Raw genomic sequence first — 17,680 nt, forward strand, 5'->3', positions numbered from 1 at the left:
TGAGCAATGATTAGCCGCAGAAATAAGGACTATAATTATTATGAGTTTTTCTTCCTCATTTTGTTATGAACGCATCAAAATATCAGGAACTAGAGTAAATATGACCCAAAGACTTTGCATCTTCTTTCTTCTGGCAAAAGACTAAGCATATTTTCAGTTGCATGTAAAATACTTTTATGATGTGAACTAGAATTAGGGCTTTATACTGTCTTTATCAGGAGATTAAGTCTGGCTTAAGAGGATTTGTATTGTTGCCAAGTTGACAAGGGATGAACTGTCCCTGGTAGTTCTATGTGACAACATGTCTAGGCTTTCGTTCCCAGGTATTCAATCAAAGAACAGCTAATCATTGTTCTGAAGGTATTTTGTAGATGAGGTTAGCATCTAAAATAAACTAACTTTAAATAAAGGAGGTCATCCTTGGGAATGTGGGCCTCGTCCAATCAGTTGGAAGGCCTTAAAAGCAAAATTGAGATTTCCCTGAAGAAGAAATTCTGCCTCAAGATAGCTCCTTCCTAAGGGTTTCAGGAAGCTCACTTGTGCAACACATTTTAGACTTTACAGCCCCCACAATCACACTGCCATTTTCTTGAAATAAGTCTCTCTGTGTGTGCATGTGTGTTTGTGTGTGTGTGTGCATGTATTTGTGTGCCTGTGAGTGTCAGTGTTAGTCCCTGCTACTGGCATTTGGACAGGTAACCAGAGGCCCTCTAGGACAGTTCAATCGACCTCATCTTATCAACAGAGTAATTAAGTGTATTTTCTCAGGAACTGAGAATCAACTCCTTGTCCGGTTCAGGCCAGTTGAGACCACCAGCCCATCAACTGGGCCTGAGCAAGTATCCAAAAAGTAACCCTTTGCATGTGAAGGGGCTGAAAGCTCCACCCTCAGATCATGCTAACACCACCATTTGGTGAACGTGCATCCTATGAGGAGCCATAAAGCCTGACTACGCTTGCACAGATCAGCAGTTACCTCACTTCTCCTTACCTCCAATCATCTATCTCGACACTTCAGACCACACTGCGCTTCATCACATCAATTTTATCCCAAGTCTTGATCAGGCAGACAGATGTGAGAGTGTTGCCTCCTGTCTCCTTGCTGGTTGGCCTCACAATAAAGCCTTTTATTTTTTCAAAAGGTGATGTCATAATAATTATTTTAAATTTACATTAGGCAGAGAATCCCTACTTTGTGTGGTAACAGACACTCAGCATTGGCTCTAATCACATCAGGATTGGTGAATGGAAGTCCATGTTGCTGAATATATGTATAACCCTGTCACTTCCCTAAGGCCACTCTGTTCATGAGTCCATTGTGCAATGACAGGTATGTCTGGGAAAGAGACTTACTGATATCCACAGAATGGGTTATCCTGTCCACTTGAATATCAAAATTCTTCTCTGCCTAAGGTTACTCTTTTATAAGCATTCGATGGAGCACAAGTCTTGACATTTTTTTGCACATTCAGAGAAGTCTAACATATACCTCATTCTCAGATTTTCTTGTCACCAATTTTCAATTATATTCCTTACAAGTCCTTGACCATTGAGTCAAACCATTGGCCTCAGCCCATGAATCACTGTATAATTTCATGTCTGGCCATTTCTCTTTCTAAGAAAAATGTCCAATCAGACGTACTGTTCAAAATTCTGCCTCTGGGGAGGATTTCTTTTCACCACTGTCCTTTAAGGATGTCCTAGAAAAGGGCTACAGTGTTACAGTTGTCCAATTTTGGATGGTGTCTGCCTATCACAGAGAACCATTCATAAAGTCAGACCTAAGTTTTCCGTTCCTCAGTCAACTGATCATAGGGAACTCCATATGAGGCCACAGATGTGGACTTAGAGAGAGAAGTTAATGCAGCTGGAGTAGGGACCCAGGGCATTTGGTCCACTTCCTCATGTTACTGACTTATAACCTCAAGGCCTTGCTCAAGACCTGTCTCATAATAACCCTTCCATTTAATGCCTGGAGATTTGTATTTTGGAAAGTTTTCAATTACAAAAACTCAATTTCTCTAATAGATAGAATGACTATACATCCTACTTATTTCATGTTGAGTAATGATAATAGTTTATGGATTTTAAGAAATCAACTCATTTCACTTAGTTGACAAATTTGTGGACACAGAGTTGTTAGAAGTACCTTTATTATTCCTTTAATAATATTTATGGGTTGCGTATGTGCCATACTCTTTCACTTCTCTTGTTTATTAATTGCGATTTAACAAAATCCAACAAAAGGTGGTTAGTTGGTTATTTTAAAAGACCAGTTAATTGAAAAATCCCTTGCAATATTGACAAAGAAATGAAAAGGAAAATACAAATTGCCATTATAGGGAATGAAAATGAGAATATCACTACATGACAAACAGACATTAAATGAATGTAAAGGAATACTCAGAAGAATAATTTGAAATAAATTATCTAAAATTGATAAACTATAACTGTAAAACATTAAATTATTAGTTAAAACTTTTCCAGAAAATAAATCTCCAGGCCCAGTTTTACAAGTGAGCATAAGTGAGGCCATCTTGTTACACTAAATGGACCCAGCCTCTCCTCTGTGTGATTACTTGCTGCTCTGCATGTACTCTAAAAAATTCACATGCTCTCCTGGTTTATGGTCTCCACTTATGTATGTACTCCCCAATAACTTGATAAAATAAAACTTTATGAGTTTTTCTCTGGGAACAGGCTGACTACAGGTGGGAAACACAACTACAAGGTATCCATCACAACTGACAGAAGAGTAGAACAATGTGAGGCCTGGAGACCAACATCCCTGGCCCCCTCCTCACTGCCCATTTTCCCTATATAACTACCTCAAGATTCTGTAATCCTTGAAAATGGATTTTTGAGACATTAGTCACCTGTCTTCTGATTAGCCAGCTAACCTGATTAAGCTTTCTTTTTCCGTCTCTAACTTGTTATAATTAATGGGCTCAGGTCACAGTGAGCAGAGCTAGCTCATTGCTCAGTATCAATTCTGGCAACCCAGATGGACCATGGCCTCTGCCTGTAGTTAGTCAATGTGGAGGAAGCTCTTTTCAGATTTTTCCCTGCAGTTGCCAGGTGGCTTTTTCTGCCTGGGGAATTCCCCTCATGGCATTCTCAATTGCTGACTGCCTCTAATGCTTCAGTGATCAGGAAATGAAGGACTGGATGTAAGCTGATGAGATTGTGCTTGTAGCTAGGTGAGTCATCCAGAATATACCTCCCAGGTACTATATTCCTTTTTCCTGGTCTGGGGGCCTTGGTCAGGCCAAGGTCCATCTGGTTTTGGTGCCCCTGTTTAGGGATAAAGGAAAGTACAGACTGCCTAGTATATTATCTGGAAGACTAGTCTCCGGTTTTTCTGTGGTGTGCATGCCCATATTGTCTGTTCTCCTGAGTGAGTGTGTCATACCACTAGTCTATGTGTCAGTTTTTCTGAGTCAGAATTCACAGCATACTTCCAGCGCTTGTCACATCATCTTTGGGAACATGATGTTTGTGACCTTTTCTGTCAAGTGCCAAGCCAGAACTGAACACCTCAATGCAGGCACTGCTGTAAGTGTGTTAAGCCTTGAGAGGAAGCTGTGAGAACACAGCTTGACAATGTTTTCCCCTTTGTCTGTCTTCTCTGACACCTGCTTTGCTGTCATTATGTGAAAGTTAGGTTTGGGCTTAAAGTAAGCCAGACCCAGACTTCCTGCAAAACAGAAAATTTAAACACTTTCTCCTTGGCACCTGATCTCCTACACTGGCATTGAGAAATTAGATCTTTAATGAACATCAAACCATTACCTCTTGCCTCTTTGGCTTGTTTCACATGGGTGTGAGAACTGTAGGCTCAGGTGGAGTGGAATTTGAATAAGTCGTATAATTATCTGGATGCCCGGAGCTAAGCCTTGCACCCATGTCCTGGACCATTAATTATCAGACACAATCTTTATCATATGGGTGCCACTCTATCCATTTGCCCCCCTCCACCCAAAAAAAGCCCACTAAGGTACATGCTAGCCAATTGGGCTGATTTCGGTTATGAGTCCATGACAAAGAAAAGAATGATCTTTTACTGTAGTGTAGCCTGGCCCCAGTATACACTGGGCTCAGGAAAAAAAGCCCCAATTGGGTCACATAATTATGACACCATCTTTCAGCTGGAATTGTTCTGCAAGAAGGAAGGAAAGGAAGATAAAATCCCCTATGTTCAAGCCTTTATGTTGCTATATCTAGATCAGAGAAGGGGGACAATACACTGAGGAGTCCCCAAGCTCCTCCTCCTCTCCCTTTTCCCAGGCCTACTACTTGCCCAACTGAAAATACCTGAGGAGTTGCCAGGGATAGAATTCAGTCAGGGATCCTTTCCCGGAGAGGGGCAATTTCCACTGTGAAAGTATCCCATAGTCATAAATGGATAAGGGCAACTGGCTGGCTTCATTTGGGTGAACTTTCCTTTCTCTACCTTGGGTCTTTGGGAAAATTTTATGTTCCTGGATGTCCTGTTCTCCTCCTGGGATGAAACTTTCTTTGTAAACTGACTGCTCAAGTGACTTTTGCTCCAGGCCAGCTAGAGGTGCAAGTGTCATTGTAACAATCGTCTTTATGGTTCCAGATGGCCCTAATAGGTGTTCAAATATCACCATGGGACCTGCTGCAACTGGAGATCTTCAAGGAGGTAAGACCAGTGGGCACACAGGAAGCCTGGAAAAACAAAGACTGTCCAGCAAATACATATGCCCTTGAATACCCAAAAGATAAAGCCTAGCCTGAAACAATATCTGCTAGATGACGAGGGTCAGAAAGGCATTCAGCCAGTGCTGTAGAAATTCCTGACAGCAAGCTTAATAAGACCTTGCCAGTCACCATTTAATACTCCTATTCTCCCAGTCAAGAAACCCAGTTTAAATGAATATTGGTTTGTTCAGGACCTTTGAGCTATAAATGAGGTGGTTCCGGACTTTCACCCTATTGGACCCAGCCCTTACAGATTGTTAACCAATATTCCAGGTGAATACAGCTGATTTTCAGTTTTGGACTTAAGGGATGCATTCTTCTGCATGTCACTCACAGAAGAATCACAACTTTTTGCCTGTGAATGATGTGACCCAGATACTTAGGCCACTCAAAAATATTGTTGGACAGTGTTCCCCCAGGGCTTTAAAAACTCCCCTATGTTATTTTGGGAGGACTTAGCTAAAGACTTGAACCAATTACAATTATAAGAAAGATTTCTGGGGCTGGCCCAGTGGTGCAGCGGTTAAATGCGCATTTTCTGCTTCTGCGGCCCGGGGTTCGCCAGTCCGGATCCCGGGTGCAGACATGGCACTGCCCGGCGAGCCATGCTCTGGTAGGCATCCCACATATAAAGTAGTTGGGCATGGATGTTAGCTCAGGGCCAGCCTTTCTCAGCAAAGGGACGAGGATTGGCAGCAGTTAGCTCAGGGCTAATCTTACTTAAAAAAAAAGAAAGAAAGAAAGAAAGAAAGAAAGAAAGAAAGAAAGAAAGAAAGAAAGAAAGAAAGATTGCTGTTACAGTATGTGGAGGACTCGCTGATGGTGAATCCCACTTATGAGCAATGTATGGCCAACACAATAAAGACCTTGAATCATTTGACTGAATGTGGGTATAAGGTCTCACAAACGAAAGCACAGATCTGCAAACAAAAACTCACACACTTAGGATTTACCTTATCAAAAGTCCAAAGAGAACTGCTGCCAGACTGAAAGAACTGCCTGAGCTTTCCCACCTCATCACCTTGTAGGTGAGGGCTACAAGGATTCTTGGGCATGGTTGGTTTCTGTTGGATCTGGATTCCTAACTATGGTCTCATAGTAAAGCTCCTCTATGAGGCTTTAAAAGGGGTAGACTGGGAGCCACTAGAATGGACAAAGGAATATCAGGTTACCTTTGATACCATTAACACAAAGTTAATTTCAGCCCCAGCCTTGGGAGTGCCTAACTTAGACAAGCCCTTCAGCCTATATGTACGTGAAAGGCAAGGAGTAAGCTTGGGAGCATTAACTTAAATGGTAGGAAGAACCCCAGAGAGTGGCTTATTTTTCTAAGCAATTTGATCAGACTAGCAAAGCTTGGCCAGTCTACCTCAAGGCAGTGGCCACTGCTGGTGACATCTTGCAGGAAGCTGAATAATTCACCCTGGGCCAAGCCATCATGGTATATGCACCACATCAAGTACTCACATTATTAGAACAAAAAGGGAGATACTGGCTCACTTCAGGAGGGCTAGGCAAATACCAGGCAATTCTTTTGGACAATCTAAATGTACTGACGCAAGTTTCATCCTGCCTAAGCTCTGCCACCCTGCTTCCTAAGACATCGCTGAGACATCAGAAGCCTTAGAACATGATTGCTTACAAGTTATTGAGACGGTGTGTTCTAGCAGACTTGATTTTTTGGACTGTCTGTTGGAAGAACCAGACTTGGAAATCTTCACAGATTGCAGAAGTTTCATGGATCAAGGTAAGAGATGCGCTAAATACAAGGTCATAACTTTACAAGAGATTTTAGAGGCCAAAGCCCTATGCCCAGGGATGTCAACTTAAAAGGCAGAAATCATTGCCCTCACTTGGCTTTTACATCTAGGCTGAGGGAAGAGCATAAACATGTATACAGATTTCTCTTATGCCTTTGCTGTAGTTCATGCTCATGGGGCAATCTGGAAGGAAAGAGGACTCTTAACAACAGGGAAGAAGGAAATCAAACATGGCCCTGAAATTCTAGAGTTGTTTGATGCTATTAATGAGCCTGTTCAGGTAGCTATCATGTTTCACCCTGGCCACCAGAGGGACAATACTCCTATTGCCCAAGGAAACAGATGGGCTGACCAAGCGGCCAAAGGGGCTGCTAAGACAGACATACCTGCTGTGATGGGAACCCCACAGCCATAGGTAGATCTTAGTGCCTGCAAACCAATATATTCTGAAAGGATAAAGAATGAACTAAAGAATGGGGGTACGACATTGAATTCCCAGGAGACTGGAAAGGAGATGCCCATGGGATGATTCAAAGACCTGAGGCCCTCTTATATGTCATCTTAAGGCAAATACATAAGAGCATTCATTATGGAAGAGATGCTACCTTCCAATGGCTTCAGAAGTACATCATAAGGTTCCACCTACAAAAGACTATAAAATAGGTGACTAAAAATTGCATAATCAGTGTAAAGAACAAATCCAAGACTGCATCAAGCCGCCTGCATCTGGGTACCCAACATAAAGGAAATTGGCCTACTGAAGACTGGCAAATAAATTTTACCCAGATGCCCTGGCCGGTTGGAAATTTAAGGACTTTTTAGTGTTTGTGGACACCTTCCCTCAGGCGAGTAAAATCCTTTCCCACTAGGACTCAGAAAACATCTAAAGTAATTTGCATGTTGCTAAAAGAAACCATGCCTAGGTTTGGTCTGCCTAATCCCTTACAGAAGGATAAGGGACCAGCTTTTGTCTCCCACCTAACCCAACAAAAGTCCAAAAGCCTAGATGTCTGATGGATACTACATGGTTTGGAGACCTCAGTCAACTGGAAAGACAGAGAAAATGAACCACACCTTAAAGAAGACCATTGGCAAACTCTGTCAGGAAACACACCTAACTTGGAATAAGGTGCCTCCCCTTGCCCTGCTACAGATTAGCGTAGCTCCCCAAAGTGGACTTGAATTGAGTCCTTTCAAAATTCTATATCGGAGTCCCTTTCAGGCATCTTCCCCTGGGACTGAATCTCTTGATGTTTTAAGGAATGCCATTATTGCTAATTATGTTAAGTCATTAAGCTCTGTATTAACTTCTGTCCATGATATTGCTTCTCATAGGTCTGTATAGCCATCTGACGTCCCTCTATACACCTTCCAACCTGGTGGTCATGTTTTCCTGAAAACTTGGAGAGACAACGGACCTGAAAACCACTTGTCACCCAAATGGACAGGCCGCTTTGAGATTGTTCTCACTACTCACTCGTAAATAAAGCTTGCAGGTGTGCAACCCTGGATCCATCATTCCCAGATCAAGGCAGCCGCAAAATCACAGGAAAGTACCCCACCTGTGTTGAGGGAAAAGTGGACAGCAGATCCCCTTGGAGAACTAAAATATGTCTTTAAAATAAAAATTTCACCTTTGTTATCTAACCCTTCTTCTCACTGGCATGGGAAGACAATCCCCTGGTTTGAATCACCCAGGCCATTGTTTCCTCTGCCAATGTCACAGATTACTGGGTGTCTCACTCAAAACCCTCTTCTTTCCTAGAACATGGGGATCCTTTAGTTTGACTAGTATATGACTTCTCCATTATTCCCTCAGGTTGGACGAGGAAACCAGTTACTAGCAAGATTTCATAGAGAGTACAAATAACACAATTATCTACTGAAAAACAGAGAAAGTTTCTTTGCCTTACTGTACACCTGAGAAGGGAACAACATAAATATGTCATGCCCTCTCTTGGGAATAATATTTTCCCTTCATGCCAAATTCATCCCATTGAAATACCTGTATATGGGTTTGGTCAGCAAAATACAGAAGACTCTTTGTTATCCCCTACTGACAAGTGCTTCCCCTTCCAGATTCCTACATCTGACAGGAGAATTCCCAACATTACTCAACAAAGGAAAATCATCACTACCATGATTGGAGATAATGTAACTCTTCCTTGTATTGTGACTTCTCTATTCCCTGTAGGCCCATCATATGGAACAAAGAATTTAAAACCAGTAGAGACATATTTTTCCATTTTAATGCACATGCATTCCCTAGAGTTACTAGTGTAGCAAAATAACTCAGAAAAAAAATTTGGACTTTTCAATTCATATACACAATTTAACTCCCCTTGATGCTGGATTTTATTTTTGCACCAAACTTTGAAAGGGATGTAAGGACATTATAGTAAAGTCGGAGACTGGGACCCAGGTGCTTATTAGTACCACACTTTCCCCTAATTTCATATCATTTGTCCCAGCGGAGCCTGCTTATTCTAGTTTTTTGGGACAAACTTGGGTAGAAAAGGCTGCTTTAGCTGTAAGTATAGATTATGGCCATATGTGTTATCCTCCCAAGGGCTATGTATTCACCTTCACCCACAACAGTATACCACAGGCACACAATTGTTTATGGAACTTGATGGATTCAAGGCAGTGCCTACTGGGGACCCTTAGAGTACCCTTCAATTTATAGTCTCATTAAGAAACCAAACTTTGGACAAACTCACTTAAATCACTCACCCAAGTGAGTAATTTGCCAGGTGAGATTTTCCGGGTGGAATTCCTGATGGTGATGTCTACTTTTTTGGTTATAACCTCTTACTTTGCTTGGGGTAGCTGCTCATGAACACATTCTCCATGATTTTTCCTGAATGTTAGAAATTATAGCTAACGAAACCATGAACCCTCTAACAAATTTACAAACATCGCTAAATTCCCTGGCTAAGGTGGTTCTTGATAGCAGGATAGGTCTTGATAATGTCCTAGCTGAGCAGGGAAGGGTATGCATGGTGGTAAATGCCACCTGTTGCATCTACATCAATACTTCCTCTTAGGTGGAGACTAGCATCAACAAAATAAGAGAAGAAGCCACATGGACATAGACAACACTTGGTCACCAAACCTTTTTTCTTTCTGGTGTAGGTGACTGTTTTATTAACCTGTTTTCCTGGATACCAACGAGAGTCCACTACATTTTAGTGGGAATCATAAAAGGGGGCCTCACTCTACTGTTTGTTGGGGTATTAATCATTCTCCTTCTTAAGCTGGGTGTCAAATGCTTATCTGCTAGAGGAGTTATGACATCCCATCTCCCCTTTGACCACAGGATTATGGGTTACTATTCGCAGTGGGGAAACTGTAAGTAAGCATAAGTAAGGCCATCTTGTAATTGAACATAAGTGAGGCCATCTTGTTACACTGAACAACCCTTTCTTAGTTGAAATATTTGCAGCATACGATCATTATAAATTCCTGCACACGTTCATAATTTTCTGGCCTGACCCTGTGCACATACCCCTGATGAGGTACTCTGATAGCTTTGTTTTTAACAATTTTAATGAATTTTCCCAGGGAATAAGAAGGCCTCCAGAAAGAAAGAGCACCTGTAGAATACTCATCATCATTGACAGAAAAACAGAACAATAAGAGATCCTGCAGTCTGTCATGTACATTTCTAAACTCTGTCTTTTCTGTCCATTTTCCCTATATAACTGCCTCATGATTCTGTAATCCTTGATAATGGGTTTTTGAGACATTAGTCTTCTGTCTTCTGACATTGCAGCTAATCTAATCTAATTAAACTTCCTTTCTCAATCTCTAAGTTGTTGTGATTAATTGGCTCAGACCGTGGTGAGCAGAGTAAGCCCATTGCTGGTTATCACTCTCAGACCATAAGGATCATGGATTATAACCTAGGGAATTTATTTATCAGAAGAGTCGTCAAATAAATGACTCTTTGGAGATCTATTAAAGGACCATATCTGAAGGAGGAGGAGATGGCATCTGTTGTAGACAGCTGTCCCAAGACTCCAGACTGGGCCTGTATTCCCAACCTTATATCCCCTCATTTGAAAATTGTTATGCATAAACTCTCTCTCTATTTTATAATCTTTCTCTTTAAGGTTTCAAAATACTTTGAAATACTTCCAAGAACTTTCTTTATACTTAAAGAAAGTGATTGATTTGGAACACAGTTGTCTCGAAGGTCAGGCATTTATCTGGTGGCTCCTAATGGAACTCAGTGGTTATGTAGAACAAATCTCTAGCCTTGGCCACTGCCTAGATGGCTAAAACACTGCACTCTGAGTTTCCATTGGAAGCAGGGAAGGATTCACACTGAGCTAACACCTGTTTTAAATCTTCCTCTCTTTAAGACCAGATGGGCTCATTCAGTGTTCCTCTGGTATGGCCACCAAGTGGCTATATTTGTTCCTTCTTTTGGATGCCATATCACATACAGAAGCCCTTAACAGTAGTCAAGCAGGAATAGCCTTGTTAAATACTAAAATGTCTTTACTGAAAACAGATGTCCTTCAAAATAGAATGGCTTTAGATATTTTAACTGCATCCCAAGGTGGTACATATACCAGCACTCAAACTGAAGGCTGTGCTTTTATACATGATGAATCTTCCAATGTGTCATCTCTTCTAAAGCACATGAGAAAGCAGGTGAATTCCTTAAGTGATCCTACACCTAGTCTTGATTTCTGTGGTTGACTTCCTTCCAGTATTGGTTCCTGTTTTGATCCTGATTGCAATCCTTATTTCTATTAATTCTTGGAATTATTACACTAGTCATAATATTCAAACTAATTGCTGTTTTCTTTACTCAGTATTGTAAGACTGGCACACAAGCTAGAATAATTGTTGCTTGGCAACCTGAGATGGTAGGTCAATCTTATAACCCTGGACAAATTTCCTTTTCTAATTAGGAGTATTCCTAAGAACTTATTTTAAACCAATGTTTCAAAAATGTTGAATTATTACCAGTGGTACTCTACCTGCTCTATAATTATGAAAAATGTCAACATAATGAATCATAGAAAAGGACATGTACAATGTTTGTGCAAAAATCTAAAATTAATTGAAATGATATAACCTATGAAATGCTTCCTCTGTTTATATATATATATATATACCTCTATGCTTGTCCACTGTGTCAATTTCCTACCAAGCACAACTGAGCAAACAGATGAGATAAAAGCCCAGCACCGAGGGACATGTTGGACTCAGGGCAGGCAGCAACCTCTCTTGCACCAAGGGACAATATTTTGATCATCAATGCTTTCCATTGAAAGATTGCAGATAAAAACGGGGAAAAAGGATAAATAAATGGCAAGCAATAGGATATTTTGGAGTATATGAGGAAGCCATTTGGTGTGATACTAATTCAGCCTGACCTTGTTTTTCCAAAAGAGCCTGATGTGGCTGCAGAGCATTCATTATATACTTGCTTTAAGTATTTACTATGTCCGAAGGACAAGAACAAATGTCCTTAAGATAAAGATTCAATTTCCCCCACATTGGCATTTCCTTAAGGATAAGCATCTCTCCCCAGGCTTGGAATTGATTGCTGTACTCAACCTGTGAACACTCAGCTAGAGAGTGCAGACATACTACCTGCTGTGTGAATCGGTGTACTGGCTAGGCAATCTTGTGACTGTTCTAAAAGGAAGATCCCAATCATGTGTGATACATACTCATTGATTGTATATAACCAATCTATACACTCCACTTCTTTGATGCCATTCCTTCCTTGGGGAAGGAAGGTCCAAGGCTAGTCCTCAGATCTGCTTCATAATAAACTCACCCTAATTTTGATTTATAGATTGATTATGGATTATTTGTGTTGACACTACGCAATTGACTTTTGGCAAAGTTGCAAATGCTTTTCAGTGGAGAAAGGGCATTCTTTTTAACAAATAACATTAGAATAATTGAAGACTCGTCTAGTCTACTTAAACCTAAAAATCATGCCTTATACAAAAATTAACTCAAGTGGATCATAGATTTGAATGTAAAATGTTGAACCATAGAATTATTAGAAGAAAAGATAGGAGGAAATATTTGTTATCTGGGATTAGGCAAGAGATCTTAACTATACTACCAAAAATACAATCCATAAAAGGAAATATTTATAAATTGGACTTCAAATTTAAAATATATTGCTCTGAGTTTTACATTGTTCAGAGGAATAAAATAAAAGCCAAAGGGGGAAATATTTTGTGCAAGATGTATCCCAAAAAGTAAATGCATATAGAATATAAAAGAACTTCCAAAACTCAATAGTAAGAGAAGTAACAACCTAATTAACAAATGTATAATAACTTTGATATTTTACTAATGGATATATAAAAAAGTCAAATAATCACATGAAAGATGCTCACTATCATTAGCTGTTATTAAATTGTGAACTAAAACCAAAATGAGATTATGCCACATATGTATTTTAATGACTAGAATTAAAAGAAAATAAATAACAAAATAATTAGCTCAAAATTGATGAATAAATTTAGAACTCTTGAAGAGTGAAAGCTTTCTATGCATGTGCCATGATACTTCTAAAATCTGCTTTTGCATCTCTCTATTTATTAATCTTTATACAAATATAAATCTATTCCTGCTTCCTTTAGGTAGACATAATACTCTTCTCCCTTGTATTTTATAAATGTGTTCCTTGTGTGTTTGTTTGCTGGGGGTATTATAGAAACTTATTCTATTATTTTATAATCACTACACTGAAAGGAGCCACAATTAAGATGAGGACATCCTTGGATGGTAACTTGATGCAATAACTACTTGGAGTTGTAGGTTTTGACAACTGAACGCAGTTAATGATAGACATAGGAAGTCTTAGCTGGTCACATGTCAGTATTGCTAGAAATATTTTCTAGTTTCTCATTCAGCTTGAGGTGGTCTTGTGACTAAGTTAGACCTGAGAATTTGTGCCAGGAAATTATGTATGCTGTTTCTAGTTTGTACATCTAAAAAGGAATAAGTAGTGCTCTCCTTTATCCCCCTTACTCCTTTCAAAAGTCTGGGAGATGACACAGCCTACCTGGCTAATGTGGATGTGGAGTTAGAAGTTTCATGTTGAAAATGACCTAACGACCCCAACAGCTCCAGCCTTCTTACTCTTGAATTTTTTTATTGAGTTCATAATAGTTTACAACATTGTGAGATTTCAGTTGTACATTATTACTTGTCCATCACCACATAAGTGCTCCCCTTCACCCCCTGTGCCCACACCCTAACCTCCTTCCCTAAGTAACCACTGAACTGTTCTCTTTGTCCTGTGTTTCTTTCTCTTCCACATATGAGTGAAATCATCTAGTGTTTGTCTTTCTCCATCTGGCTTATTTTGCTTAACATAATAACCTCTGGGTCCATCCATGTTGTTGTGAATGGGATGATTTTGTCTTTTTTATGGCTGAGTAGTATTCTATTCTGTATATATACCACATCCTCTTTATCCAATCATTGGCCGATGGGCAGTTGAGTTGCCTCCACTTCTTGGCTATTGTGAATAATACTGCAATGAACATAGGGGTGCATAAGTCACTTTGAATTGTTGATTTCAACTTCTTTGGATAGATACCCAGTAGTGGGATAGCTGGGTCATATGATATTTCTATTTTTCATTTTTTAAGAAATCTCCATGCTGTCTTCCATAGTGGCTGCACCTATTTGCATTCCCACCGGCAGTGTATGAGTGCTCCCTTTTCTCCACAACTTCTTTATTTGTTATTTTTTGTCTTAGTGATTATATCCACTTTAACAGGTGGAAGGTGATATCTCCGTGTAGTTTTGATTTGCATTTCCCTGATAATTAGTGATGTAGAACATTTTTTCATGTGCCTATTGACAATCTATATATCTTCTTTGGAGAAATGCCTGTTCATATCCTCTGCCCATTTTTTGATTGAGTTACTTTTTGGTTGTTCAGTTGTGTGAGTGCTCTATATATTATGGAGATTAATCCCTTGTCACATACATGATTTGCAAATTTTTTCTCCCAGTTGGTGTGTTGTCTTTTTATTTTTATCCTGGTTTCCTTTAACTTGCAGATGTTCTGTAGTCTGATGAAGTCCCACTTGTTTATTTTTTCTTTTATTTCCCTTTCAGAGAAGACATGGTATTTGAGAAGATCCTTTTAAGATAGATGTCAAAGAGTATACTACCTGCATATTCTCCAAGAAGTTTTATGGTTTAAGGTCTTACCTTCAAGTTTTTGATCCGTTTTGAGTCTATTTTTGTGTGTGGTATAAAATAAGGTCTACTTTTATTCTTTTGCATGTGGCTGACCAATTTTCCCAACACTATTTGTTGAAGAGATTATCTTCTCCATTGTATGTTCTTAGCACTTTTGTCGAAGATTAGCTGTTTGTAGTTGTGTGTGTTTTCTTTTTTTTTCCTGGGCTCTCAATTCTGTTCCATTGATCTGTGTGCCTGTTTTTGTACCAGTGTCATTGTCCTTGTAGGAAAGATTTGTTCTTAGCATGTAGTCAAAGATAACCCAGGGTGCCTTGTTTCATCCACAGTTTCCTCATGGCATTTTTCACTTCTGTGTTCCTCAGGGTGTCGATTAAGGGATTTAACCTGGGTGCAACAATAGCAAAGGATATAGTCATTGCCTTTTCTATGGGGTAAGTGGCCACAGGCCTCATTTACAAGAAAAAGCACGACACAAAGAACAAGATGACCATTGTGAGGTGGGAGCCACAGGTGGAGAACTTTATGCCACCCTACAGGGCTGCAAGACTTCAGGTAGCAAAGAATGACCACATAGGAGGTGATGAGGATAAGGAAGATGGTCCCACACATCACCCCACTGTTGAGGATGACTAAGAGGCCCAGGATGTAGGTGTCCATTCAGGCCGGTTTCAACAATGGAAACAAATCACATATAAAGTGATCAATGACATTGGGACCACAGAAGGATATTTGATACATGAGGAGAAGCTGTATTACTGCATGGATAAATCCCCCCATCCAGGCCTCTCCCAGCATCAGGTAGCACACCCAGGGGTTCATGATGGTTATGTAGTGCAGGGGCTTACAGATGGCCACATAGCTGTCCTATGATGGCCTATGCCATCACAATGAGAAGGATGATCCCTACGCCACCAAAGAAATGCTCTGCAAAGGCCTTGGCCATGCAACCTTCAAAGGATATGGTAGTGCTCTCAGAGAGGGTGTCCGCAGTCATCTTGGGGACAATGGCAGAAGAGAAAGTGGCATCTGTGATAGACAAGGAAGTAAGGAAAAAAATACATAGGTAATCTCAAACTCTGACTTCTGAGGATGGTTACCACAATGAGTAGGTTTCCCAAAATGGTAGACACATACATGATAAGAAACATACCAGAGAATAATTTCCACAGCTCTAGATTTTTTGTAATGCCCAAAAGAATGAATTCAGTCACATTGGATTCTCCATTTACTATGGGCTGATATAAGCACATTTCGCTGAGCTGGTAAATCTACCAAAAAATAGTATTTTTAATTAATAATCACTGAGTGTATTGGGCATTTTTCTGCTTTATCTCACATCCTCATGACCTACCTTTTTCTCCAGCCATTGTTACAGCAACCAACTGCTAAGAATTTTAGCCTGACAATAACTTGACCCTATTGATTCCTCCAACAACACCTTCTTTCACCAGTGTATCTTTTGCTTTCTGTCCTGATACTTGCTGCTTGAGACACTTAGAAGACCCTGATTCATCATTCTGGTGCATAGACACACCTGGAAAGATGAAGAAATTAACATACCTTAAGGAGACACTAGGTCATTGGTAGATAGAAGCCAGTGGATAAATGGTAACCATCTTAACACAATTTGGATTAACTTTCTTTCTTTCCCTGTTTCACTCTGCCTGTTCACTGCCTCCATTCCGTTTTCCAAAATAATCTAACAATATCCAAGCTCTTCTGTCAGCCTCTGCTTTTGGGGAACATCAAGCTAGGAAGCAGACTTCCATTTATTACTAAACACAAACAAGAACCAACAACTTGGAACATGTCATATAAATTCTCATTCGTGCATTCCGTATATTTATTGAGCACCTGAATGTGCTACATACAGAGCCTGTTAAGACATGTCATAAATCAAGGACTCTCCACTTTTTAATAACTATAATTTTTCCATCTGCATTTCTTCCTTCTCAAATTGCATTACTGTTATTATTATATTATTTTTACATATTACTAATATTCAATGACTCCCTACTATGTCTCAGCCTGTGGATTATTCTTAAGACATTTTCTTCATTTTAGAGATAAGATACTGAAGCTTAGAGATGTGAAAAAAATGATGCCAAATTTCCACAATTAATAAACAGTGAAGCCAAATTCGTATCCAGCTTTTCCTGATTCAAAATCAATACCAATAACAAGCTATATTCTTTGATGATAATATTAACCACTCAATGTGAAAGACACACTGTGATTCATGATATAATTTCATTTTCATAATAATTGAGTGAGATAGATTTATGCTTTCTGTGCACATTTCACTGAACAATTCTACAATAAAATTCAATGGCAATTTAATAATAAAGAGCATGTTCTAATTTTATATATATATAATATATATAATCCAATACTGAAACGAGAAGTTACAACCATTTATTAAGCTTACAAGATTCTAATCATTTTCGAGATATGTTGATTAAAGAAAAGAAAACCTTGTCTCTTTCTCTGCTCCAGGAAGAACCGGATCCAACTTAGCTGAGACTATGCACGTGAGCCTCAATCAGTATAAATCATTCCTTCCATCTTCCCTTGTGAAGGGATGATCCCAAATGAAACAAAGAATGCTAAAGAATAATCAAAATATAAAAAAAAGAAGTCATTTATTTTACAGTGTGTCCCAGTGAGGTGCTAGGTGTGTTTCATGCATTTTTGAAATTATTTCTCATATCACATGAGATATGTACTATCATAAATCTTATCTTGAAGATGAGGAAACTGAGACTTGAAGACATTAAACATCTCGTTTAAACTGATTAGGGATTACAAATCCAGGTAATCTCATTTTTAAACGCAGGTTCTCAACAATTTCACTATACTATTGAAGAAGTGAACAGTGGCCTCAACTAGCTAAATACAATTTTTACTGCAACCAAATTATAAGGTAAAAAAATTGCTTCAGTACTATAGGGTCACTTAAGCAGAGTCTGTGTGTAACTTGGTGGGAA

General features: G+C 39.5%; 1 protein-coding gene and 2 pseudogenes across 1 annotated transcript in view; 1 reads left to right on the forward strand and 2 right to left on the reverse strand.

The window, feature by feature from the left end:
* LOC103562837 (olfactory receptor 4P4-like) overlaps nt 1-4,577 on the reverse strand; it is a 38,190-nt pseudogene extending 33,613 nt beyond the window's left edge.
* The window catches only part of LOC139074340 (cTAGE family member 2-like), a 624,763-nt gene that overhangs the window by 576,974 nt on the left and 30,109 nt on the right, over nt 1-17,680 (forward strand). The window lies entirely within an intron of this gene.
* Nucleotides 14,984-15,943, reverse strand: LOC139074625 (olfactory receptor 4C6-like; annotated as a pseudogene).

Source organism: Equus przewalskii, chromosome 11 (assembly GCF_037783145.1).
Source record: "Equus przewalskii isolate Varuska chromosome 11, EquPr2, whole genome shotgun sequence".
Classification (NCBI taxonomy): Eukaryota; Metazoa; Chordata; class Mammalia; order Perissodactyla; family Equidae; genus Equus; species Equus przewalskii.